This window comes from Nanorana parkeri, unplaced genomic scaffold, assembly GCF_000935625.1.
Source record: "Nanorana parkeri isolate BGI_ZX_2015 unplaced genomic scaffold, ASM93562v1 scaffold1284, whole genome shotgun sequence".
Taxonomy (NCBI): Eukaryota; Metazoa; Chordata; class Amphibia; order Anura; family Dicroglossidae; genus Nanorana; species Nanorana parkeri.
In genome coordinates, this window is record NW_017307552.1 from 422,717 (window position 1) to 448,891 (window position 26,175).

A 26,175-nucleotide genomic window follows, 5' to 3' on the forward strand; every position below is an offset into this window, starting at 1 on the left:
AAAGATAGCCATATGCAAGCTAAAGTTGGCTTTCCAATAAACGCTTACACTGGGATGAAGGTCTGCATGCCCCATGTGACAGTGCTGGACCAATCATCAACATCAGCGTTGTCACATTAAATGAGTCACATGATCCTCTATACCTAAAAGTATTAGGTATTTTTTCATTCCTAGTGACTAAATGGAGCAAGGGGGTACTGGGCTCTGCACATCTGTGGCTTAGCACTATATGGGCAAACATGGCCTTCATTCAAGGGATGACTGAACCGAGCAAAGTTCAGTCTGCTGGAGGTTCAGAGAACTCTGCAGGAAGTCCGCAAACCCTAAACATTTTGCTAATTCCTATTGAAGTCTATGGGAGCCAAATCTCGCTATATTTTTGGCATTCTTCAAGGCTAATTTGCAATCTTTTGTTAAAAGAAGTGTATGGGTAGTTGGGCATGGCGGACACATACAGTTCAGTGGGAAGAGGATCTTTTGTTGCGGCTTGAAGGGCAACATTGAAAACACACAAATCTTTCAATGCTTGGGGGATTGCCCCAGAGCTGCAAGTTAAGTTATGGAACAGTACAAGTTAACCTTTAAAAATGACATATAAAAAAACTATCACCACCAAATAACAGATCCTTAGCCCTACCACCACTAAGTGACGGATCCACAGCCAGCTATGTATTGTAAACAAACCAACCGGGGATCCTGGATGACACATTCACCAAATATAGCAGTAAACTCCAAGGGCAACATTGCTGGGCAGCAGGTTGTGGGGGTACCTGATGATGTTGACCTGTCGCACCTGTCACACTGTCCCTGGCCAGTTGTGGTATGTAAACACATCTGCCTGGGATCCTGGATGAAGACAAAAGCACTGCTGGGACAGGCAGTACCACCAGAGCTGCCATGGATATGAGAAGCTAGACAGTAATTCTTCTTTTTGTGCAAGCCTGGCCTTGTGGAGTATCAAAAAAACCTGGACTATTCCTCATAATAAATAAATAAATAAGTGTAAGTTCAAGTAATGAGGCACTGACTCATCATTATAAGCTAACCAAAGAGAACTGTGATAAGATCAGGAAACAAGAAGCAACCTACAATTTCAGGGGCAATTTAAAGAAGAGAATCATTAAAACAATTAAATAATGTATTAGTCATTGAAACTGCACGATGATTGAGCGTAGAATAAATACGCATAGGGTATATATGGAACTATTGGAACAGCACAATGCTGATTCAGTCTGGCACGTAGGAGCAGCTGGAAGCCATCCCAAAGATGTGTGACTTATGGAGTTTGTGAGGGATATTACAAAGCAGATGAGTGAATTGTTTTTTGCATGTATATACTATTGACTGGAATAGAAATCTGCTCTCTGTTATTCCAGCATTTTCAATGGAGGGGAAAAAGGTAAAACCCCACTCTAGATATTAGGGATGCACCGATACCACTTTTTTAAGACAGACTACGAGTACCGATACTTTTGATCAAGTACTCGCAGATACCAATTACCGATACTTTTTCTTAAAGGGACAGGTCACATTTTTTCTAAAGCAATACAAACTAATGCTTTAAGGTCACTTCCTTAATATTATGATTCATTAGATGACGAGGGAGCATGACACCGGCTTCCCGGCCAATCAGAATGCTGGGCGCTGCGTCATTACATAGCGCCCGGCTTCCGGATTTGCTAGCTTCCTTACCAATCGGGAAGCCGGGCAGCGCGTCATTGCACGCTACCCGGCTTCCTGATTGGCCGGGAAGTCGGCTCCATGCTCTCGCATCACAAGTGACGAGAGAGCATGGAGCCGTTTCCTGGCCAATCAGGAAACCGGGCAGTGTGTAATGATGTGCTGCCCGGCTTCCTGATACAGGAAGTGCTCGTGCTAGGTATCGGAGCATTTGGGCGAGTACGAGTACTCACCCAAATACTTGGTATCGGCACCGATACCGATACTATTATCGGTATCGGTGCATCCCTACTAGATTTTTTTTTTTGTGGTTATGATAGAGTGTGGAAGGAGTAGAACCTATGTCAGGTTTTTGTTGCTGTCTGTTTCATTATTATACCGATAGAGAACCATATAAAATATTATTTTAGATTGCAGCATTCACAACTGCACAACCCTTTCTATGTTTAAACACATAGCACCATAGAATATATATAAAGGAAATGGGGAGAATCCGAACGGGGGCAGACAAAATATGGAGCAGCTGTGCATGACAACCAATCAGCTTCTCTTTTCACTTTGTTCAGTTAAACAAGGTAGAGGCTGATTGGTTGCCATGCACAGCTGCTCCAGATTTTGTCTGCTTCATTTTTGACAACATGGCCTTCATTCAATAAAATTATGAAATACAGTAACATCTCTTACTTTGCACTCAGACATCCACATTTCAATAGTCCATCCAACATATGGATATTACATCGACCACATTCCTTAAAAAAGGATCTACATGTGTCTCAGAACTGGCTCACTTCTTGGCACTGCAGCCACTCGTGGCAAATTAGTGCATGCATTCCGGTCCAGTGCGATCTGCAAAAATAGTTGCAGCATTTTTGTAGATCGCACTGGACCGGAATGCAGGCACTAATGTGCCACACTTTCGGGTGCGGCCGATCGCACTGCGGGCGGGAGCGGGGCTGCGGTGCCATTGACTTCAATGCACCGTCATGCTCCCTTCCACCCCTGTACGCAGGGAGCCGGCCGGCCGGCTTGCATTCCAGTGCGTTCCAGGGGCCGAACGCTCTGGAACGCAGATTTTGTGGTGTGAATCGGCCTTCAGGGAGGAAAGTAGCAAGGATTCTGAAAATAGGGTCAGAACGGAGCCCCTAGAGCTATGGGCCAGTTAGCAGTTTCTAATTCTGCTATGCACTGGTATATATCAGCCTTTATCAACCAGGGTGCCTGGTGTGCCTTCTGGCTTCCCTTTTGTAAAGGAGGAATGAAGACTGAGGTAAAGGGGCTCCTGATGTAAAGGGGGAACTCTGATGTGAAGGGGGGGGGGGCTATGATATGAAAGAGGGGCTTCTGATGGCTTCTGATGTGAAGAGGGCCTATTGATGCAAAGGGTGACTCTGATGTGAAGGGGGGAAGGAAATCTTGATTTGAAGGGGGCACTTCGATGTGAAGGGAGGAAACCCACTTTATTTGTGTGTTTTGCATGGGGTGCCCCTTAAAATCTTTGTCATTTTACACTAGGGTGCCTCGAGATTTTGCTTACTTTTAAGCTTCATTTACACAGCGTAAAGTCGGGCCGTACATGTTCGCGCGGTGTGCACGGCCATATCGAGCCTTTCCCGGGAGTTACAGGTGCTGCGTGTAGCAGCCTGTTCTTCCCTATGGGAGGAAGCGGCCGTACGCCGTCATACGCACACCCTGAACTGACAGATCCATCCTGTCTGCAAATGAGTACGGACACAGTATGACAGCGTATGGCCGTGTCCTCCTATAGAGAAGAACAGGCTGCTGCATGCAATCACACACAGCACCTGTCCCACCTGGGATCGGCCGATACATGCCGCACAGATGTGTACGGCCCGACTTTACGCTGTGTGAATGAGGCCTTAAAGGGTGCCGTGATTGGAAAAAAGGTTGAGAAACACTGGTTTATATCATTAAAATACTGCTTTGGTCTAGTAGTGAAACCGTTACTGCAATTCCCACTGAGTGTAAAACCTTCCAAAGCTCCCAATATCCCAGTCTGTGACTGCTGTTAAAATAACTACATTTATAAAGTATTTTTGCAGGATTGCAATCATGTTATCTTTCAGCAGACATTACCCCACGCACTGGTGCTGCCAAAATCTGTTTTATTCCTTTTTCTGTGATGAGATGTTCACTTTGTGTATTTCCCTTATTGCAAAAACAGTTTCTAAAAGTTGCATAGCTTAAGAATATTGGCCATGAAAGACTTGTTCTGTAATAGTTTAGCAGGATTGTGTCCACAAGAAATTCTGAAACAGCATAAGACAAAAAAAAAAAACTCAGCTCCAGTTACAGAATAGTGAGACAATGAGGTCATACCTTGAAATGAATCTGTGTGCGTGGTATGCAAACTTCGACTGACGCTTGATTATAATATGGTCCCTGGGATGTTAGATGCGCTTTATACTTCCAGGTGGCAAGACACTTATTTCTGTCTTGTCTGCCAGTAGTTTAGAACTCATGCTCATTAGTCAAGGCTGTATCTCATTCTCCTTTACTCAAGGCTGCTTGCTGAAGAAAAAAAAAAAAAGATGATTTTGGTTAAGCTCAAGGTGTGGTTGAGGTAATACATGAATGTAAACGTTTATTAAGAAGATGAAAATGCAGTGCATTTAGGAGATATGTACACAGAGGAGCAGTAGTAGCAGACAGGATCGGATTTTTGCATAGCCTGCAAAGCCAACAAAGTTGCCAGGGGAGGCATTCACACATCACATTGCTGATTGTGTCCAGTCACCTAGAACCATACTGCTGCCCTTTAAAGTCGTCCTTTACCCCCTTTTACTATAAATCACATCAGTGTGCAGCTCTGCATGCTGATATAAAATCATCTTACATTCATTAGTTAAACAAACATACTTTGCTTTTAACCGCCTCCCGGTTTGTAAAGAAATGGCCGACCGGAATCTTCCTGGATGTAACAGGCCGTCAAAGGAAGGCCTGTTAGCCCTGCCCACTCACGCTACGAGCTGGAGACTTGAGCGGATTTAAAAACAGGCAGTGATGCCTGTTTACATACAAGCGATCCGCTGCTTGTATAACGTGGCGGTGTGTGCAGCCCTCCCCCTCCGCGGCACCCCCTCCCGCTGCTCCTGAGCTCCGCTGTGCCCGGTGCGAGCCCGGGACCAGCATGTTGGCTCGGTGACAGGGGATCAGAGGGAGATCGTTACACGATCTCCCTCCGGTCCACTCTCCAATGTCAGAATGCGGAAGTGATGTATATTACATAATTTCCACATTCTTGTGTCACTCTCCAGCTTCAGAAGCTGATGAAGCAGATCTCTGCTTAATCAGCTTCTTTGGGGGGTCCTAGGTGACATTAGGGCCTGTCACATATCCTTGCTATCTCAAAGGCATAGGTTTCCCCGCCCCCTTAAGCGTCGGGCCCCTATTCAGCCCTGGGCACCAGCTGTTGCTGCTACTGGCTGCTGTGCTGATCTCTGCAGAATGATCCCCACCGTCCAGCGTCGTGCACCAAGCATTCTAGTACCAGAACAATGAATGTAAAGAGGTTAACTTCACTTCCCCAGACCTAATAAGGGGCACTTAGACCTAGGAATGGCAGCTTTTCAATTTTTTTAAAAGCATATCTCCGCCCCTCCCCCTTCCTTTATTTTAAAAAAATGTGGCCAAGCAATGGGGTACCACACTTGATGCCTGATGCTGGGGCGGGGGGAGCGTTCTGCAGAGGACAGCAGAGCAGCCAGTAGCAGCAAGCAGCTGGTGCCCAAGGCGATTTTGGTCGCGTGACAAACCGCAAAGGTGGGAACAGCCTCCACTGACTTCAATGTCTGTGTTTTGCGTGATAAACCGCCTAGGAGTGCACCGGCCCTTAGACGTGCAGGCGAAGGGTGCCCGCTTCTTCTTCTGGGTCACTGTGCGGTTTTTACTGCTGTCTGTATCCTCATTAGAAAGATTTAATCTCGCTTCCTGTCCTTGAGACAACCGGAAGTGAGAGGAAATCTACCCCAAGGAAGGGAAATTCAGTCCTGTAAGAGTTATCATGGGAAAAAGGTGTCTCCACTGAAGCTTTATCACCAATCCTTGTTTCCACGACAACCCAACATTTTCAAAATCCAATTGTCACTGGGACAGAAAGTGAGGTGAAATCTTCCTGAACAGGGGCACACACATCAAAACAAACTTTACAGGGGGTTAACCCTTCCCTATGCTATCCAAAACTAAAAACATTTTTTTGGGGCTGGAGTTACATTTAAACAATTGACCTGTTCCAATTTACATACAAATTCAGCTTAAGAACAAACCTACAGTCCCTATCTTGTTCGTAATCCGGGGACTGCCTGTACATTATGTTACCATTACCTGTACTGTATATATTAGAGGAAATTACGTTAAACACAACTAGCCTAAAGCCTTCATTATGGATTTACTCCACCCCTGCATATTTCAGCTTTTCATAACACCATTGTGCAGCCTTTGCCCTAATTTTCTTCTGCGGCTTGCCCTGGTTTTACAGCGTTCTGATAGGTCAGTTCACTAAAGCCTCGCAGAAGAACATTTTTTTCCCCTTCTTAAACTCTAAAACTTTCTTTAGGCCAAATAATTTACATTCCCTGTTGTCTCTGGAATGTTGTTCATCTTTTCTTTGCTTAAAAGTTTTCTTGAAATACATGATGATGTGTAAAGTATGCCGCCTGTTCTCTCGTCTATATTTGTATGCTCGTCTAAGTTGTCTGTCGTTTGTTTTGAATAAAAGAGAAATCTGCATAGACTTGATACTCCCACACGTATTCATGGCATTATCATGTATAGGCACAATTCAAGGCAAGCTGGTTTTTCTACTAGGCCATTGGCTGTATATATTAAAAGCAGAAGAAGCTGATGAACACGTGCAGTATAAGATTCTTGCGGATTGAACTGCTGCCGTAGAAAGAGATTACTCACGAAACGTCTGTAGACCCTTGGTTCTCAACTGGTGGGTCGTGACCCAAAAGTGGGTCACGACCCCATGTTCAGTGGGTCCCCGCGTGCCTTCCACTATTCTAGGTGAGAGGCTCCTCAGCCTCCCTCCTAGCGCTGCACTGTCAGTTCTCACACCAAGCAGCCATTCGGGATATGCTGCCCAGCATCAAGTGTTAGCATGAGGTGGGATAGGATGGGGCTATGACCACGATAGAGCTCCATCCATACATGCATTGCTAACAGCTCCCTCATGTGTCCTGTAGAGGTGTCTGGACCAGAGTAATGCACTGTACCACGCAATCACACCTACTACACGTTCTGGTGTGGGGAGTATGTTGCGTTGCCATTCATTTGAATGGTACCCCAAACACACCTCCCACCCACAGTTCAATCGCCCGCACCGGAGCGCGTAGTACCGCAATACCGTGCGGTCCATTGCAGTGGGACTTGGGTCGCGACTTAATGACCAAGGACAAATGTGGGTTCTGAGGTTACACAGGTTGAGAATCACTGCTATAGAAGACAGCAGGCACATTTCTGAAACACAGATGTACCAGCTTGGTCCGGTCCATAGTTCTTCCCATTATTTACAGGCGAAAGCTGATAAATATAAATTGCACATTATCAAATATTGATCTGATGTTACTATTAACCACTTGATGACCGGGGTGTTAAACTTCCTTTCTTCCAGGCCATGTTTCAATATTCAGCGCTGCAGTACTTTGAAATTTATTCAGTCATGCAACTAGGGTTGCCACCTTTTCTTTCAGCGAAACCCGAACACTCTACCGACGCATGGAAACTTTTTTGTGGGAGAATGATTCGCACCTTGTTCTTAATAGGACATACAACCCAGTTCTAACCCTTCCCTACTCTGTCCTCAATCAAAAAAAAAAAAGTATCACTGTACATTTAAAGGCGATGCACAAACACAATACCATAAGAAGGGTCTTTTTCAAGTTAATTTGGGGATTGTACATTTTTACGAGCAGGGCTCTCCTAACTAGGGTTGCCACCTTTTCTTCAAGCGAAACCCAAACACTCTAGCGTCGCCCATTCATATGTAAATATCACAGTTGAGACTATTTTCAGTGGAGGGCCAGTAGACCCTATCTTAATTTTGGTTGCCCCTGTCTGCCTGACATCATGTGTCCGGGTTTCAGCTGCCATGAAACCCGGACACAGCATTCAAAACCCAGACTGTCCGGTTGAATCCCAGACAGGTGGCAACTCTACATGCAACGCTGTACTGAAATGAACTTTATATCATTTTTGAGGACAGAGCTTTCTTTTGGTAAAATTAAACCACCACTGGGTTTTTTTTAATTTTTAACTATATAAAGGAAAAAATACTGAACATTTTCTAAAACAAAAACAGTTTTCACCTACACTATACTATAAAACAATTATTAATACTCAATGTTTTTGTAAAGTATAAAAGATGGGGTCATGTCGAGTACAAAGATACCAAACATGTCAAGCTTTAAAATTATAAAAAAAACTACCATACCCAAATTTGCCCACAGGTGACACTTTAAAAGCTTTTACTGCTCATCCCTTTAATGGTAACAGTGAGTGATGGCCCTAGAATCATTGCTCGCACTCCGACGCTCACGGTGATATGGAACATGTGTAGTATAATTGTCGTTTTTGCACGCAGGCACACCTGATGGGTGTTTTGTGCATGTGCAGTACATGGGGGCGTGGGGACTTTAAAAACTTTTTTGTGTGTTTTTTTACATTTTTCTATGTGAGACTAAGTTTTAAACTTGCTTTTTGTTTTTACACTTAACTTTATTACTATCTATGCTAAGCAATAGAAGCTGCCTGTAGGGTCCTATGTATAAACCTGCTACTAAGAAACAAATAGAAAGGATAGAAATATTTAAAAAAATAAATGAAATGCTCCATAGTGTTAAATGGAAACGCAAGTAAAAAGCACCACGTTGCAACCATGACCACAAAAGAGTTAAAGGAGAACTATGAGGTGAGGGCTTTTCACTCACCTCATAGTTCTAGCCGACCTGTGACAATGAGACTGTCATAGGTCGGCTCAGTAGATCGGGAGGTGAGCGAACACATACCGGCATTCGCTCACCTCTCAATCCTGTCACGGCTCTCTGCCGTGACAGGGGAGGGGCTGGATTGCCCTCTCCGATCCTCCAGCGCTGACTCGCGGAACGGACGGGGGAGGGGGCGGGTACAGCTTGCTCTGCCTCTAGATAGGCAGAGCCAGCTGTCAGTCACGCAGCTGGGCGGATCCAGGCACAATTGTCGGGATCCGCTTCAGCTGCGGCGTCTCAGTATACCGCGAGCAGCAGCTCGTGGTATACTGCGGCGTCTCAATATACCGCGAGCTACAGCTCGCGGTATACTGAGCCTAGGGTGATGGGAGGACGCTAGTTTGTGTCCTCCCGTTACCCTAAGGAGAACTATGGGTAAAAGCCTTAACCCCATAGTTCTCCTTTAATGTAGCCTTAGAACATATACAACAATAATGTGAGCTCTATCTCACTGGCTTGCTGCTTTCTTGTTAATTCAGCACTGCCATCTAGTGGTAACTATACGAAAAACATACAGATCTCTTCCACTAGCCCTCATACACTGGTACAGTGGGTTTTCATGATAGGATCAGGGAGCAGTTCAGCTCATTACAACTCATTATAACACTTTAGAGAACAATAAATACATTTTATATATAAATATATTTTATTTAAAAACAAAATTGATCGTTTTGAAAACTGTCATAGACAAAATGGTGGATTGTGCAAGGCACACATCCTGCATCTTGTATAAATTGTAGGCAAAGCTTTGCCCTCAAAGTCCACTCAGACATTCAAGGATGGAGGATGAGCAGAGGATTTGAGGACGGAGCATAATTTATGTACCTAAATCTACACAACAAATTCCACACCTCCACTCATGTCTCTATACCAGCTGTATTGAGGGCTGTTATTGGCCCAGAAGCCTGTGACTTGGTGCTTCCTCCCACCTTTGCTTTCTGACTGTGACAGTATCCTTTATTTGAAAATTTTGTCATTTCCTGTCTCTGCAGCCTTTCACTTCTCCCCTCTCATGTGTGGCTATGTCTCTGCAGCTTTTCACTACTCCCCTCATGTGTGGCTGTGTCTCTGTAACCTCTCAAAACTCTCCCCTCTCACATGTGGCTTTTTATGCACCTTCTGACACTCTTATACCTCAAGTGTGACTTTTTCTACACCCTCTCACACTCCTCACTCTGCTGTGTGGCTGTGTCTGCAAATTTTCACTCTTTTCGCTTACCTGGATGGTTGAGTCTCTGCAGCCTCTTACTGCGTCTTACTCATGACCGTGCTCCTGTAGCTTCTTACACCCTCAAATGAGTCTCATACAAGCTGCACTGTGTCAGGGTTTCTTACCCTGTCCAGTTGCTTGCAGCATGGCTGAGCATTTGTGACCCTGTGGTTGCTCTTTGACACTGTAGCGCTCTTATGTCCAGGCCCGCACACATCATCACTGTGTTCCTGATTTCTGTGTATGATCCTGGTTCTGGCTGACTGATCTGGTTCCTGACTCCGGCTTTGTTTCCATTTATCCTCCTCTCCATGCTCCCTGACCTGGTTGGGCTGACTACTCGTTTTTGGCATCTGACTCCTGGCTTGGCACTGATGACATCCTGTACTTTCTCCATTTTTTTTGCCATTTATATTTATTGCTATTTTCAATAAACTCCTTTTATTTTAAACCTGCACTTAAGCGTCTGTCTAGTTTCTTGGTTCCCTAACAGTATGCAAGGGCCATGAATCCTGACAGTGCAGGTATTCCCATGCTACCCACGTTGGTTTCCAGGCTGGATCAACAAGATCACTGTATGGATCACTTCGCCCTGGCGTTGCAGACCCTCCTAGCACACACCGCCCATCTTGAGCCAGGTTCTTCATGGCCGGTGGCTTTTCATGATGCTTCTGCGGACATAGGTGAACCATCGTTCGCTAAGGGTTTGTCTGGTTCAGCTCCCCTTTCTCAGCATTATGGGGGTGATCTGAATCAATGCCCTGGCTTTCTTAACCAAGTGAGCATTTATTTTGAAATGCTTCCTCATGCATTTCCATCCGATAGGTCACAGGTGGGCTTCCTGATATTGTTGCTCTCTGATAAGGCCTTGGCCTTGGCGAATCCCTTATGGGAGAACAATAAGCTTGTCATACACAATTACCCTGAATTTGTTGCCTCATTTTGTAGGATATTCGATGTACCGGCTCGTTCCACCTCTGATTCCAAGTAGCTCATGTCTATCCTACAGGGTACACGAACTGTTGCGGAGTATGCCATTAAATAACGAGGCTCTGGTGGCTGCCTTCTCAAATGGCCTCTCTGATATCTTGAAGAATGTAATTGTGGCCACAATCCTGCCTAGTGAGCCTGAGGCTCTCATTTCTTTCTTAATTCTGATTGATACTAGGCTCAGGGAGAGACCATCTTTTAGGAAACACCTCCAACCGCACTGGCTCCCATGTTTTCTTTCCCATTCATTCCTCCCTCACCTCCTGGGGATGGTGTGTCAGGAAGTGAACCCATGCAGTTGGGGTTCTGGACTTTCTGAAGCTAAGCGGGCCGATAGGAGGAGGGAACAGCTGTGCCTTTACTGCGGCCTCAGTGGGCATTTTCTAAAGACTTGTCTCACATGTCCATGACGCTCGCACCTAAGGTCCTGTCGGGGGCAGACCTTGGGTGGAATTTCTTCGTTCCCAGTTCTCCTAAAAGATAAACCACTAATTACGGATGTCCTTTCCTGGGCCGATTCATCTGCTGTCACTCAGGCCCTAGTAGACTCCGATGCTCCTGGTTACTTTATTGACAGCATGTTTGCCTCTGAGAATTCAATTCCTCTGTTGCCTCCTACAGCCCCCTTGGCCTTTCAGGCCATTGATGGCAGACTCCTGAGTCCTGCACATATTACCCACGAGACCATTCCGGTTGATCTGGCTGTAGGGGCCTTACACAGTGAGTCTGTATATTTTATTTCCTCTCAGCACTATCCCATTGTTCTGGGTTACCCGTGGCTACAGAAACATAACCCGATCTTCAAATGGCAGACGGCTGAGATCATCTCTTGGTCCCTACAATGTAACGCTACGTGAATTCATAGACCAGTGAAGTTTCTTTGTACATCCTCAGTCTCCACATTGCCTAACCAATATTTGGAGTATCAGGATGACAAAGTGTGTGCTGGGACTCTTCCGCCACATCGTCCCTATGATTGGGCTATTGAATTGCAGCCTGGTGCAGTCCCTCCTCATTGCAGTTTACCCTCTCTCTGTTGCATTGAATAGGGCCATGGAGGAGTAAGTTGTGGATGTGCTTTCCAGGGGGTTCGATCGCAAGTCCACTTCTCCCGCAGGAGCTGGCTTTTTCTTTGGTCTTTACCAAACTCAATCTAAGAGGTGCGTATAACCTCGTTAGAATCAAGGAGGCCCACAAGTGGAAGACAACGTTTAACACCAGGAGTGGGCATTACGACTATCTAGTTATGCCCTTTGGATTGTGCAATGCTCTCACTGCCTTTCAGTACTTCATCAATGATGTCCTCCATGACATGCTACAGCAATGCGTAGTAGTCTACAGGTGAAACTCGAATAATTAGAATATCGTGCAAAAGTAATGGCAGTAATTGCTGCAAAAGGGGCCCAAACCAAGTACTGAGTACATATGCATGCTTGTATTTTTCAGAGGTCCGATATTGTTCTATGTACAATCCTTGTTTCATTGATTGCATGTAATATTCTACTTTTTTGAGATTGTGGATTTGGGGTTCTTGGGGTTTTCATGAGCTGTAAGCCATAATCATCACAATTATGACAAATCACGGCTTGAACTATCTTGCTTTGCATGTATTGAGTCTATCTAATATATTAGTTTCACCTTTTAAGTTGCATTAGTGAAATAAAAGAACTTTGCACGATATTCTAATTATTCGAGTTTCACCTGTATTTAGACGATATATGAATACACTCCTCCTCTCTTGAATCGCACTGCCAGGACGTTAGACGGGTTTTGCAACGTTTACGTGAGAGTGGGCTTTTCTGTACACTTGAGAAATTTGAATTTCACCAGTCCCAGGTTACCTTTTTGGTCTATGTTAGCTCCGTGAGGGGTTCTCCATGGATCCACAGAAAGTGTCAGATGTTTTACAATGGCCTTGTCCTACTGGTCTCTGCTCCATTCACTGTATCAGAAATGTCTCCTCTCTAGCACAACCTATCTCAAACATGACTAAGAAAGGGAGTGATCCACACAACTGGTTTCCTGCTGCCGTTGAGGCCCTTAAGTCCGCACTTGCTACTGCTCCGATCTTGTCTCATCCCAAATCATCTTATCTTTTATCCTGGAGGTCGATGCATCTGAGACAGGAGTAGGCGCCCTCCTGCCTCAACGTCCTACCCCAGATGGTCCCTTTCACTCTTGTGGGTTCTATTCCAAAAAGGTATTTCCTCTGTCTCTAATCTGAGTGCAATTACCAGATTAGAGACAGAGGACTGTTGGCAATAATTCTGGCTCTCAAACAGTGCAGACATCTACTTGAAGGTACTACGGTTCCTGTTGTTATTCTGACTGATCATAAGAAGGCTCTCGCCACGCCAAGCCGGATGGGCTCTATTTTTTTCTCAATTCAACTATGTGTCTCTTATTTACTTGGGTTGAAAAATTTGAAGGCTGGTGCTCTGTCTCGCCAACTTTCTTATTTGTTCAGGGAAGACTCTGTACCTACTTCAGTAATACCTCTAGATCATATCCTGGCAACTAGCCACACCAATTTTAACCTCTCCCCTGGGAGAGCAGATTCTTGCCGCTCAACCTGTGGCTCCTCCTGTGAAACCAAGCGGCAAGTGTTTGGTACCCGGGAATTTACGCATTAAACTGTTGCGAACTCACCACAACTCCAAGTCTGCCTTTCACCTTGACAAGAATCAAATGACTTGGGCTATTTCTCGCCAATTCTGGTGGCCATCTCTCCGCACGGATATCGCTGCTTACGTGGTTGCCTCTTCTGTTTGTGTTTAAAACAAATCCCCTTGCCTCCTTCCTGTGAGCCTTCTACAACCCATTCCTAGTGGGGAACATCCTTGGTCCCACCTAGCCATGGACTTTATAGTTGACCTTCCTGTATCCTCTGGTTATACCATTATCCTCATGGTTGTGGATTTTTCCAAAATGTGCCATTGCATTCCATTTAAGAAGTTGCCCAGGCTCAAGAGCTTGCCTTGGTGTTTGCCTGGGTAATTCCTGCCTCACAGTGATGATGTAGGCACCAGGTCACTATATATCATCACCTTGTGCATTCAGTCTCCGTCCTTACATTTGTTCTGATCAACCATGTGTGCTGCTGTGTTCCTGATATCCGTGTTTGATCCTAGTTCTGGCTGACTGATCTCCTGGTTCCTGACTCTGGGTTTGTTTCCATTCATCCTGCTCTCCATGCTCCCTGACCTGGCTTGGCTGACAACCCGTTTTAGAATCTGACTCCTGGCTTGGCACTGATGACGTCCTGGACTTCCTCCATTGTTTTTTGGCATTTATGTTTATTGCTGTTTTCAATAAGCTCCTTTTATTTTAAACCTGCACTTATGTCTCTGTCTGGTTTCTTGGTTCCCCAACACTCTGGTGGCAGTGGCTCCTTTACCCTCCTGAGCACTACCTATTCTTTGATCTGAAGTCCCTTTACAGGTATATACCTTAAAATTCCCCTCATGTCCATCTTAGCCAGCTCCTTAGCCTAATATTAGGATACTTTTTCTTTGTCAGCTACACTGTCTCCTCTCCTCTGACTTACGTTTTTCCAATATAAAGTAGTCAGCACAACATAACAATCCAACAACAGAAAGAGTAAGGAAAGCATTGCTTCCAAAAGAGAGATGATAGTAAAACATTCTAAACAGTTTCCGTGTTTAAAGCTCAGCTCTTGTGAAGACCGATACAGTTCAGATCACTCCAAATTGGGCCATTTGTACCGCTTTGGGAGACATTCTCACCACCATTAACGATTAGTTTTGCCCCTAGGAGGTCCAGAGATCACTGCCAAAGATCAGACAATGCTTGCTGGACTTATCCTGGAGAGGCTATTCCTGGAAAAACACTGTGCCAAGTGTACGTATTTAAAGCTTCTAGAGAAAGAGAGGCAGGCAGATAATCAAGAGGTAAATCTCCCTAATTAGAAATGTCATGAAAGACACCACTACAAGTGTTGTTTGTGGACCATACCCCAGCTTTAGAGGTTTATTCCCATGATCTTTCACCATATAAATGATTTACATGCAGACCTTGTTGTAAAGAAACCTGTTTAGCTTCTTCAGATCATTCTATAGTTCCCAAGCTTTTCTGTACGAGTATATCATGGGAGTAAACCCCCCGAAAAGGGTAGCCCTCAGACCTGCAGAACGATTTGCTCTTCTGCAACATAGGTGCGAGATAACGTTCACCATGGCCTCTGCTCTCTCTTGGCGGGTTTGTGATGAAAAACTGCTGGGGCTGGGTACCTACAATTTCCAAAGGCCCCCCCCCAACATAGGTGCGAGATAACGTTCACCATGGCCTCTGCTCTCTCTTGGCGGGTTTGTGATGAAAAACTGCTGGGGCTGGGTACCTACAATTTCCAAAGGTTCCCCCCTCTTATGAACTGACAAACAAATAGGCTGCTGGGTATTGCCTCCCATTGTTCGCAAAAGAGAGAGTCTTCGCCCTAACCCTGAACTGACACCACTTCCTCGTTATTTAAAGTGAACAAGAAACCCTAGCTTTTATCAAATGACCATCTCTTATTGTTTGGTCTGTGCTTTGCTGGAACCTGCTCGAGTCTTGTTTTGCTGGCTATGAAAAGGGTTTTTGTTATGAAACCTGTTGTTAAAAGGGACATTTCTAAGGTTTAACAGTCTTAGCAGATTTAGTGTAAAAAGAAGGAGGTGATATACCATGTTTGAACTAAACATGTTTGGAGCATCTTAGGTAGCTGTCCAGGAAGATAAGGGAAAGAAACCATAGAATGGGAGGGCCCAATCAAAGCACCAAACACATCTTTTCTAGTAATGTTTTACTCACCTCAGTCCATCATCTGAGTCTCTTGCTGGTGTGGGGGACCGGTAAACCAAAGGTGCAGATGTGCCCATTCCAGCTGATCCCTGATAGTCCCCTGTTGCTGACAGCACCACAGAGACTCATGCTCTGGATGCTCAGAGGAACCCTACCACTGGACAGCCAATAGGAAGTGTCCATGTCACGCAGACAGTGATATGGGCACTTGAGGAAGGACCCCACCTTCTGAACACAGTAGAAGGAAGACCAGAACATCACCTGGCTGCAGATTTAGGAGAGTAAAATGGGCATTTCCCTAGGTTCTGTTTTTTTTTTAATGCCAGTGATTAGTTATTAGGGGAGGGGTGGGCAGCATGTCAAAGTGGGAGTTTAAGGGCATCCATGATAGAAGGATAGATGTTGACCTCAAAAGAATTGATACATTATCTATTAAAGCCCATCTCTGAGCAAAAAAGTACCCTTGCAGTGGGGCGACCCTTTAACAGAAGGGGCCGGAATAAATCAGATTTACTTACCTGAATCCCTCTCCCCCGGTGGTCAGCATTCTCACCTCTTCTCCCCCTCTGTTTCGGCTAGTGCATTGTCCCTCAGTATCCTCACATGTAATGCAGGTCTATGGAATCTGCATTAGACGTGATGACATCTGCGGTCCTTAGACTGCCAGAGCGAAAGGGAGAAAAGGCTGTGGGGACCGGTCTAGCAGCCCAGAGGGAGCCTGGGGATCAGCTAAGTAAAACAGCTTTATTCTAGCCCCCTAGGCATGAACGAGCACTTACCCTTGCAGTGTGGGGGTTACCCCACGTATAGGGTACTTTTTTGTTTGCTAGGAGATGGGTTTTAAAGCTATCCACTAGTACCAGTTAAGCTATCCACTGATACCAGTTAAGCCGGCTTCCCAGCCAATCAGCATCGAGTCGGCTGTTCGGACAACATCTAAACCAGATAATCCTGCTAGAGTGCTATGCGCAATGCGGGTGTCCATGCGCAGGATCAGTGGCACTTATGCTGCCATTACTATGGCAACGTGTAAATTAAATGACTGCCTTCTAGATCAGTGGGTGTACTGCGGCTCCATCGCATGTGCAACTAGCACACTCTAGAAGTGAACCATTTTGCTTACACTGTGCCATAGTATCAGTGATGTAAGCGCTGAGGGAACGGCAGCGCTTACATTGTCGTCACTATGGCAATGTGCATGCCAAATGAACCTTGTCATAGCGCATGCCCTTACTGTGGCAACTTTTGAACAAAATGATTCCCTAGTAGATCGCTGGGAGTGCCACTGATCCATCACATGCAACGTTCTGGCGGAGAATCATTTTATTTACATGTTGTCATAATATTGGCAACCTAAGCGCAGTGGGATTGGTGTTGCTGTGACTATGGCAGCGCAAATGATCCCGCTAGAGCGATGGGTGTGCATGTGTGGGAAATGAGGCCCAGTTCACACCAGAAACTGCATCACAACTGCGTGGGTCTGTTGCACTGCAATCCGTTTTGATGCGTTTGCAATGCGTTCTTTTTCTGCACTAGAAAATGCTAATTAGACAATTAGGTCACTTCCTCTTCCTGTCAGAGTATTTCCTACGTTTGTTTTGGAGATCAGACATGCTTTCTTTGTTGGCTGGCATGGTGCTAGTGTTGACTATAGCCATTCTCCGACAACGCCTTCGCAGGCGACGTCGACATTGGGTGCACCAGGATGTTTGCTGTCGGGGACAGTCCTGCATCCACAAATTCCATCTCTTTACTTTCTCTCCACACTACAAAGAGGAAGTCCCTGGGTGATGACATAATCAATTCTGAGTCTTTTTTTTTTGTACGCGTTCCGTTGCAGTTTGATGGAAGTAAAATAGGACAAGCAGTACTTTTTCTGACTGCATCTGAACGGTCTGTGTGAATTAGGCACAAGAAAGCCCATAGGAAAGCATTGTGATGTATTTTGACTGCTGCAGTCAAAATAAACGGACTGCATCACAACTGCATATGGTGTGAACTGGCTCTGAATGCCACGAAACCCGCACATGCACCTCCAGTATAGCCAACATCATTCTCACCCAGGCAAGAAATATACGGAAGCACAGGGACGGGAAGATGAAAAGATGGCATTTACCAGAACAAAATAAAACAATTACAGTGAAGGTCCACTTAACTACCATAGGAGGTGTACATCCTGATCCTGACTATTCCAAGATCATGGCTGCCGCTGTACCACTGATCTTGGGATTGTTTTTTCCAGCAGGCAAAGGGCTTTTGAGTACAAGTGATCTGGGAGGCTATACAGTCACCCGAGCACTTGGATGGTCCTCCAGAGGTGCCGCACCTCCTGCCATGGTTTCCAGGCTCTCCTGCATGGGGGCCCAGGACCACAGCAAATGCACTCAGGATGGCAGACAGGAGGAGATGAAGAAACGTCCGTTTCCTGATCTGCCCTACGATTGCTGAAGTAGGAAGTGATGTGCTCTCAGTACTTCCTGCTTCAGAGCTGTCTCAAGCCTGGCGGGTAAAGAGATAACCAAGTACAATCCTGTGCTTGACTGTTTTGCAGTAGAGACATTAGGGGTCTAATAGACCCCTGACCTCTCCATAAAGAGAACCTGTCACCTGCAAATGCTATGACATAGGGCCTTGTTAGCCCCCTTGTGATAGCAATTAAATTAAGTGTAAAAAAAATAAAATAAAAGCAACTCCACCGTCCTTGCAACCTATATGTGAATGCAAACACGCACATAGGCCACACACGTGTATGTAAACCTCAACTGCGCCACACAGGTATTAATTTTAGGGCCATAATTCGCTGGTAGAGTGATATTAAAGTCAAATGCTGATGAAATCACTTACAATGGATGCTGCTGCTTGATGTTTAAACGTTTTAGATTCCTGCAGAATCAGCTGCTCCCCTGAGCTCTGGCCCTGATATCCTGTTTTAGGGTGGCTCCTTTTCCTTGCAGGGTCCTATGGAGTCACCCTTGTGTGTGCTAGTAAGCTGTGCATGTCTACACAAACACAGGAAATCAAGCTACTTCCCTCCCCGTGGCCCCCTTTCTCTAAGCTAGTAGATGAACGGTTGCCGGGGTCTGCCCTTCCCCTTGTGATCTTGTACTGGGCAGGAAGATCAGGGAAGCTGAGCAGAGGGACTTGGAAGCAACTGTTCAGAAACATGATCACTGTAAGTATTTGAACAAAAATATAAAGAAATACTTTGCTGGGCGATGTATATTTGTTTGATCCGGATTCATTATTAAAAACAAAGTTTGAGATTTTAATACTACTTTGAGGGCCCATTCACACCAATTACGGTGCGTTCCAGAGCGGTAGCTGCTGTAATGCACAGCAATCGCTCACTAAACTCCCCTTTTCGTTCCGGGGCGGGAGGGGGCATTGAAGTGCGATCCGACGCGTGGCAAAACATTACCTGTGTTCCGTTCCACTTCGAATGCAAAAAAATGCTGCATGCTCTATTTTTTACATTTGCAGTGGATGGGAACGCGGGCAATGTCCCTCCTGCCCCATAATGAAGAAGGAAGTTTAGTAAGCGATTGCTCTGCATTCCAGCAGATACCGCTCTGAAATGCACCAGAATTGGTGTGAACTGGCCCTGAAGGTCGCTTGCGGCCACATTGAGTGGGGCAACTCGGATTAATAATGGATTAGTCTGAACCTAGTTCATTGTAAAACTTTATTGCCGTGTAGAATGTGTATAGGGAAATGCCGCAGGTGGCGCACGCGTGCAGTGCAGCCTTCTCGGCCAAACCTCTTACTTCTAACTAAACCGGAAGTCAGGTCGTTGGAGATCTCAAGGAGTTGCAGTTTTCGATAGAACACCGGCTTTGTATTATTTGCATACTTTATTTCTCTTTTGTTTCCTAGTCCTTTGACAGTGGCCATTTTTACTGAGGGCAGACTTAATATATCTCCTTACACTTCCTGGAACTCTGGCACGTGTGACTAGGACATGTGACACTGCACTTGATCTTAGGGGAGGGAAAAAATTTACATTTTTAAAGTGCATGTAAAAATGTCACCGGTAATTAAGTGGTAAAGCACCTAACCCCCTCTCACCAAACTAACAGGCCAGAAAACTGACATTTTGGGGGGGGGGGTTAGATATTGACAAACGACATCGGGGAATTTCTCCACGCAGCCAGCTACTCACCGCGCACACTAAGCCGCTGACGTGAACGAGGCGGGAAAGCCAGAGCGAGCCGGCTCCTCCTCCTCCTTCGACTAGCAACACCACGTGACCCAGCGCCAGCCCTGCGAACACGCCTCCCAGGGAGTCACGTGCGCCCCTGGCCGCTCCCGTCGTAGACCCCGTGCTGCTGCTGGTAGAAGGAGCCTGGCCGCCGCCATTTCGGGGAGTCGCAGGTTTGCCATTAGACGGCCTTCGAGTCATTTTACCGCCCTTACTCTGCACTCCGCCGCCTCAGCTCTCGGCCTGGTCTCTTCTCTTCTTCCACCACCCCTCCCTGGTCACCCCTTTCCTTCGCCTCATACTCGCTGCTCTGCCAGCTGTGTAACGAAGCGCTCTTCTCTTTGTAGATCCATCGCCATTTTCCTTCCGACCGTAAACAAGGCCGAGGCCTAGCTTTGACCACTCCTGACAGAGGTTCGCTTCTGGTAAGTCACCCGTCTTCTGCCAGCACCCGCCTGCGTGTGTGGCGACGCTGCGGCCTACTATTGATCTTCGCTGTGTGTTTTGGCTGTTCCCAGCACATGTGTGTCTGTAACGTGCGTTATTCGGTCACCAGTGTAACTATAACGAACGGTGTTTATTGACCAGTATAGTAAGCTTAATTTGCAAGCTGGACACGAAAGTGTTAGAAATAACTAATTTAAAAGGTTTTATCTGGGAGCCAATGGGATGGTGTATACTGGTCACGTGGTTGAAAGTAAAGATCGCACTGCTTGTTAATGCTCTGAGGTCATCTGTGCTGAGTCTTGCTGGTAGTGTAAACAATGGGGGGAATTTATCAAAGCTGGAGCAGTTGCCCATGGCAACCTATCAACTACCATTTGCAAAGCTTAACTGAACAGACTGGAGATTACTATGGACAACTGCTCCAGATTCTGTCTGCTCCAGTATTGATACATTCTCACCAGTGTGTGTTTTGGCGTGCTTATGTCTGCACAGCATTTAGATGTGTACGCATGTAAACCCGTTCTATTGGATTTTTTTTAACTGCTTTATTACAGGCCAGTTATGCCAGTAAGTTCCTCTCTGAATGCAGGTGCTGCTTGGAGCTTTGCTTTATGTCCATGCATGCTGATCTATAATACGGATCTAGATGCCAGTATATGCATGCAGTGGCTGAAATAAAATGCGTTCAGAGGCATAAAAAAAGATGATTAATGTGTCTTAGTGATTGTTTTTTTTTCTCTGCCTCTTGTGTGAGGCCTTGTGTGTCTGGTTAGTGCTCAGAGGACATGTCTGCTCCATAATGGCAGATGTTACTCAAGATACACGTGTGGAAAAGTGTGTGTGTGTGTATATATATATATATATATATATATATATATTTTATACACCCGCATCTTGAGTAACAGCTGCATCTCTCTATCTCAGTGTGTGCTTGTTCCTAGAAGTCCCACTTTTAGAATTGAGCAGCCCATGGGCCTTATGGTGGGATGTCTTGCATCTTTGGTGTCATTTATCATCAAGAGGACACTCAGCTGTAACCTTCATGATGATTGGCACAACCATGTTTGAGCGTCATGAATGTTGTAGGCCTCACTCACGCTGTTGTGTCATACACGCTGTTATATGACTTTAAAGGCCATGGAGTATGTTCCTTTTGCACACCGTACTGGAATCAACCCTGTGATTTTAAAAGGTTCTGCAATGCTTCCCATGTATAACATGGAAACGTTATCACACACTGACTAGCTTGTTTTAAAACTTCATTATTACCTTATCACATTGTACAAAAAAAAATGTTTTGGGACCTTTCTTTAGGCTACATGATTTATCTTAACATGTCTGATCCAGGGCTTGTTCACACCAGCAGCTGCAAATCTGCTGGTGTGCGTGTGCTGATAGGCTCCATCAAGCCGCATCCCACTGTTTGTTTTTTTACTTTATTGAAATGTCGCATGTGACATTTCATTAAATTATACGGGCTCACTGTGGTACGATGTGGTTGTACCATGTTTCACTGACTTAAACATGGTACAACCTAAAAAAGAAGAAAGTACAGCATACCATACTTTGTTTTTGTTTTTTTTAAGCGCATCACTGGAACACGGTGCTGTGTACTTTGCCCACCTGTGACGAGGCAAACTTCCTTGTCTTCCATTCAGGCTGCACTAGAAAAAAAAAAAAAGGCCAGCACGACCAAAACAAATTATGTGAGCGGGCCTGGTGCTGAAACATTTATCTATGTGATCATGCAATAAAGAGCTTTGCGTTCTGAAACGAGTTTGTCAGTGTGTGATAATTTACCTTAATCCTTCTAGAGGATGTTTCTAAACGCATAAAATGATTTTTAATGGTATCCTTCAAACTTGCCGTTATAAGTGCATTCAGTTTAGCTGCTTCTAGAGAAAATAGAAGTTTGTGTGTTCAGGGACAGATTGGATCCTAAACCCAGCTGGGAGTGAGATAATCCAATGAGGGCCCAGGGATACAACTAACAGGGTTCAAGACTTCTTCCACCTTACAAACACAAGTTTTTATTGGAGACCTTTTTATATAACCTCTGTCCTGGTGATGCATTTGAACGGTGCCACAAATGGCAAGTAATCCAATGGGTTTGAACAGTTTCCTGCTCTGTACAAAACTGGGGGGAAAAAAGATGCATGTGCTGCAGGTAGAATAGGGGAAGGCTAAGGGCTTGTTCACACCAACTGCAGAGCAGTGTGTTTTGACACGTTCCAGGCCGTTTTCAAGCCTAAAATGCCTGGGCATTTGCATGTGTTTTTGCTATGTTTTGTTGCGTTCCAGGGCAGAAAAAAATGGGGCATGCTGCAGTTTTTCCACATGCTCTCGAACTCATACCATTGGAGTACATTGGATGCAGTTTTCATCCGTTCTGTAACTGCTCTGCGCTTGGTGTAAACTAGCCTTAAAACTGGTGCCAGCTGTGTCCTGGTTGCAGACTTTCCTCACGTCCTATCTGGTGAAATCCTTGTCGCCAAGACAGTAGATGAAGATAAATCTCTAATTGAGCCCAAAATAAGTGGAGCTGGCTCCTAAAACTAAAGCCTCGATTGGCCAAACTGGCTCCTAAATTCCATATGAATCCATCCCTAATTATTTCCCTTTCTTTGTTATATTTCCCAGATCAATGTCAAAATAAAACATTAAAGGAGAACTATGAGATTAGTGCTTTTCACTCACCTCATAGTTCTAAGCCGACCTGTGACAATGAGACTGTCACAGGTCGGCTCAGTAGATCGGGAGGTGAGCGAACACATACCGGTGTTCGCTCACCTCTCGATCCTGTCACTGCTCTCTGCCGTGACAGGGGAGGGGCTGGATTCTCCCCGCTCCGATACGCCAACGCTGACTGGCGGAACGGAGGGGGCAGGTACAGCTGCCTCTAGATAGGCAGAGCCAGCTGGGTGGATCGCGGCACAATTGTCAGGATCCGCTTCAGCTGCGGGGTCTCAGTATACAGAGAGCTACAGCTCGCAGTATACTGAGCTTAGGGTAACGGGAGGACGCTAGTTTGTGTCCTCCCGTTACCCTAAGGAGAACTATGGGGAAAAGCCTTAACCCCATAGTTCTCCTTTTAAACCTAAGGGTTGTTGCAGCTGTTCATGTCCACATGCTGGACCTCTAACCATGGTGCAGAATAGGGGTGGGCAAACTCTGCCTCTCCCCCGCCCCCCAGCCCCAGCTGTAGTGAAACTACAAATCCCATCATGCATCTGGTAGTCATGTCTGGCTGTGAGACTCTTGCAATGCTTCTTTGGATTTGTAGTTCAACAGCTAGAAGACCAGAGCTTGCCCACCCCTGGTTTAGAAAGCGTTTTTCTATTTTTTTTGTTTTGTTTTACTTAGATTTTGGATACACAGTGTTTTCATCCAGAAAGGATTACACTTGGAGTAGATTGCCATTTTGTTTTAAATGGAAATTGTGTCCTATTAAGCTGATTGGCTTTTTAGCTTTCCTGTAACATCGCTCTGCTCAAAGACAGGTTATTTATGACTTGTTACTTAATCTGATTCTGTTGAAATGTTTAACTTGTTCCACTGAAGTCAGAGAGCAAAGTGCTGCTTGCGTAATCTTAGAAAAAAAAGTTTTGGTAACACTGGTTGAGGGTATTTGCTTTGCCAGTACTAAACGGGTGATGTTCAGTCTTCTGAATTAGTAATCGATCACCTTCTGCAGCTGTGTGTGAAGTGCTGTGTAGCTGACTGCATTCTATAATCAGCCCTGTGGTTATCGGAATATGTGATACAACACAGAGTGTGGTGGATGAAATGTTACCACGTTTTCCATGGCATTTGATCCTTCACTGGTGCAATACCTCTGGGTGATGACTGATTTATTATGCTTAGTTGAGTTCTTTTTCTGCTTCTAGAAGTTAAACATTAATCAACTAGATTACCACTAGTTACTTAAAGAAAAAAAATGGTGACCGCAGTGTTAAACCCCCTTCCTGGACAGGCCATTTTTCAGTATTCAGCGCTGCAGTACTTTGACATTTATTCCTCATACAACGCTGTACGGAAATTCATTTTATACAATTTTTGGGGGACAGATGGAGCTTACTTTTTAGTGGTATTTAGTCACCACTGGGGTTTTTTTATTTGCTTTATAATGAAAAATGTACCGAAAATTTTGGAAAAAAACCCAGTTTTCCCTATGTTATCAAACATCTATCAGCCCCCAATTTTTTGGGTTAAATATTAAAGACGGGATCACGTCGGGTAAATGGACACCAAACATATCAAGCTTTAAAATTGCGCCTGCGAAATTGCAAAAAAATCACCATGCATAAAATTGGCCATAGGCGACGCTTTAAAAGCTTTTACCGCTCATCAGTTTAGTGTTATCAATGACTGGCCCTATAATTATTGCTCCAACGTTCACAGCCATGTGTGGCGCACCCGGCGCGTAGCTACGTTTATAAGTGCGTGCACGTGGGGGACGTGAAACTTTTTTGGGTGTTTTTTTTTTTTTGTTTTTTTTTTTTAATATGAAAAATTTAATTTCCCCCCCCCCCACATTTAACTTGATTGCTATCACATAGGGGACTAAAAAGCTCCCTATGTGATAGCCAATATACAATGTCACGTCCTCTTTATGGAGAGATCGGGGGTCTCCAAGACCCCTAATGTCACCTGGGAACCCCCAAAGAAGCTGATGAAGCAGAGATCTGCTTCACCAGCTTCTCTCTGGCTTTAGCAGCCAAAGAAATTACAGCTAAAGGCGGAAGTGATGTAATACACATCGCTTCCGCCTTTAGAGAGGAAGAGGAGAGATCAGCAGTCCCCTCCGCTGATCTGTATGGAGAGCTGCTGTTCAGGTGTTCTCGGTCCCGGGCACCGCAGGCAGCAGAGGGGGGTGCCGCACTTTGCATCCTCATACAAGCGATCAGACGGCTTTAGAGACGTTATACATATTCCCGGTCGGAATAGTCATCGCACTGTGAATTTATTTTTCACAATATTTTGGCTTTGATTAAAAGACACTTTTTTTTTTTATATGCATTACTTTGTGACAAGTAGTAAGCTAGTACTTGTCCTAGACACAAGTAACCAGTGTACCCTAAGGCCCGGTTCACACCTGGGCGTTTTGTGCCCGAAATCCCATTATTTCCTATGGCTATGGTTCACACCTGGGCGTATTACAGGCCGTATGAACGCGCTACAAAACGTCCTACGCCCGAAGTACATGAGGTTCTTTGGGGCATTTTTGTAGCGCGTTTCCATTGGGATACAGCCAAGTAGCCCTCGGAAATGCGTGTTTGGCGCACATTTTTTACCGCACAACACACACGCATATTCGATATGCCTAGGTGTGAACCCAGCCTTAGGGCCCATATACACCACATCCAGATCATCTCCAGACCACACCAGATTGTGTATGGACTCAAAATGCGTCCTAATATATCCCTATGCTATTTCTGGTCTCTGTTCACACCAGCGCAGTCCAGACCAGAAAAATACTGCTTGCCCTATTTTGTCTGGTCTGGAATGCACTGGAACTGCAGGCAGTTTCACACCATTTTCCGGACCCGATCTGGTCCGGAAAATGTTGTGAACCTGCCAGGGCTGGACAATTCCCAGAAGCCAGGGCTCCTTATATTACAGCTGGTGCTTAACTTTTGTCAATGGAATTGGCACCTGGATTGGGCAGGCTAATTTTCAAAATCATAATCACTTTTCTACCTCTGACTTAAAATGTATTTTTACTTTTGCATTCAAACTTGAGAAAACACTGTGAAGGGAATTTATCAAAACTGGAGCAGACAAAATCTGGAGCAGCTGTGCATGGCAACCAATCAGCTTCTATCTTTCATTTTCAAATCTTGTGA

At 45.2% G+C, this 26,175-nt stretch overlaps 1 protein-coding gene across 1 annotated transcript in view; it reads left to right on the top strand.

Moving 5' to 3' along the window:
• Positions 1 to 19,951: 19,951 nt before the first annotated feature.
• The window catches only part of RBM39 (RNA binding motif protein 39), a 20,312-nt gene continuing 14,088 nt past the window's right edge, over positions 19,952 to 26,175 (top strand). Inside the window, exon 1 of the mRNA XM_018569083.1 lies at positions 19,952 to 20,307. The gene's annotated coding sequence lies outside the window, so the exon portion shown is untranslated. The remainder of the gene's footprint in view (positions 20,308 to 26,175) is intronic.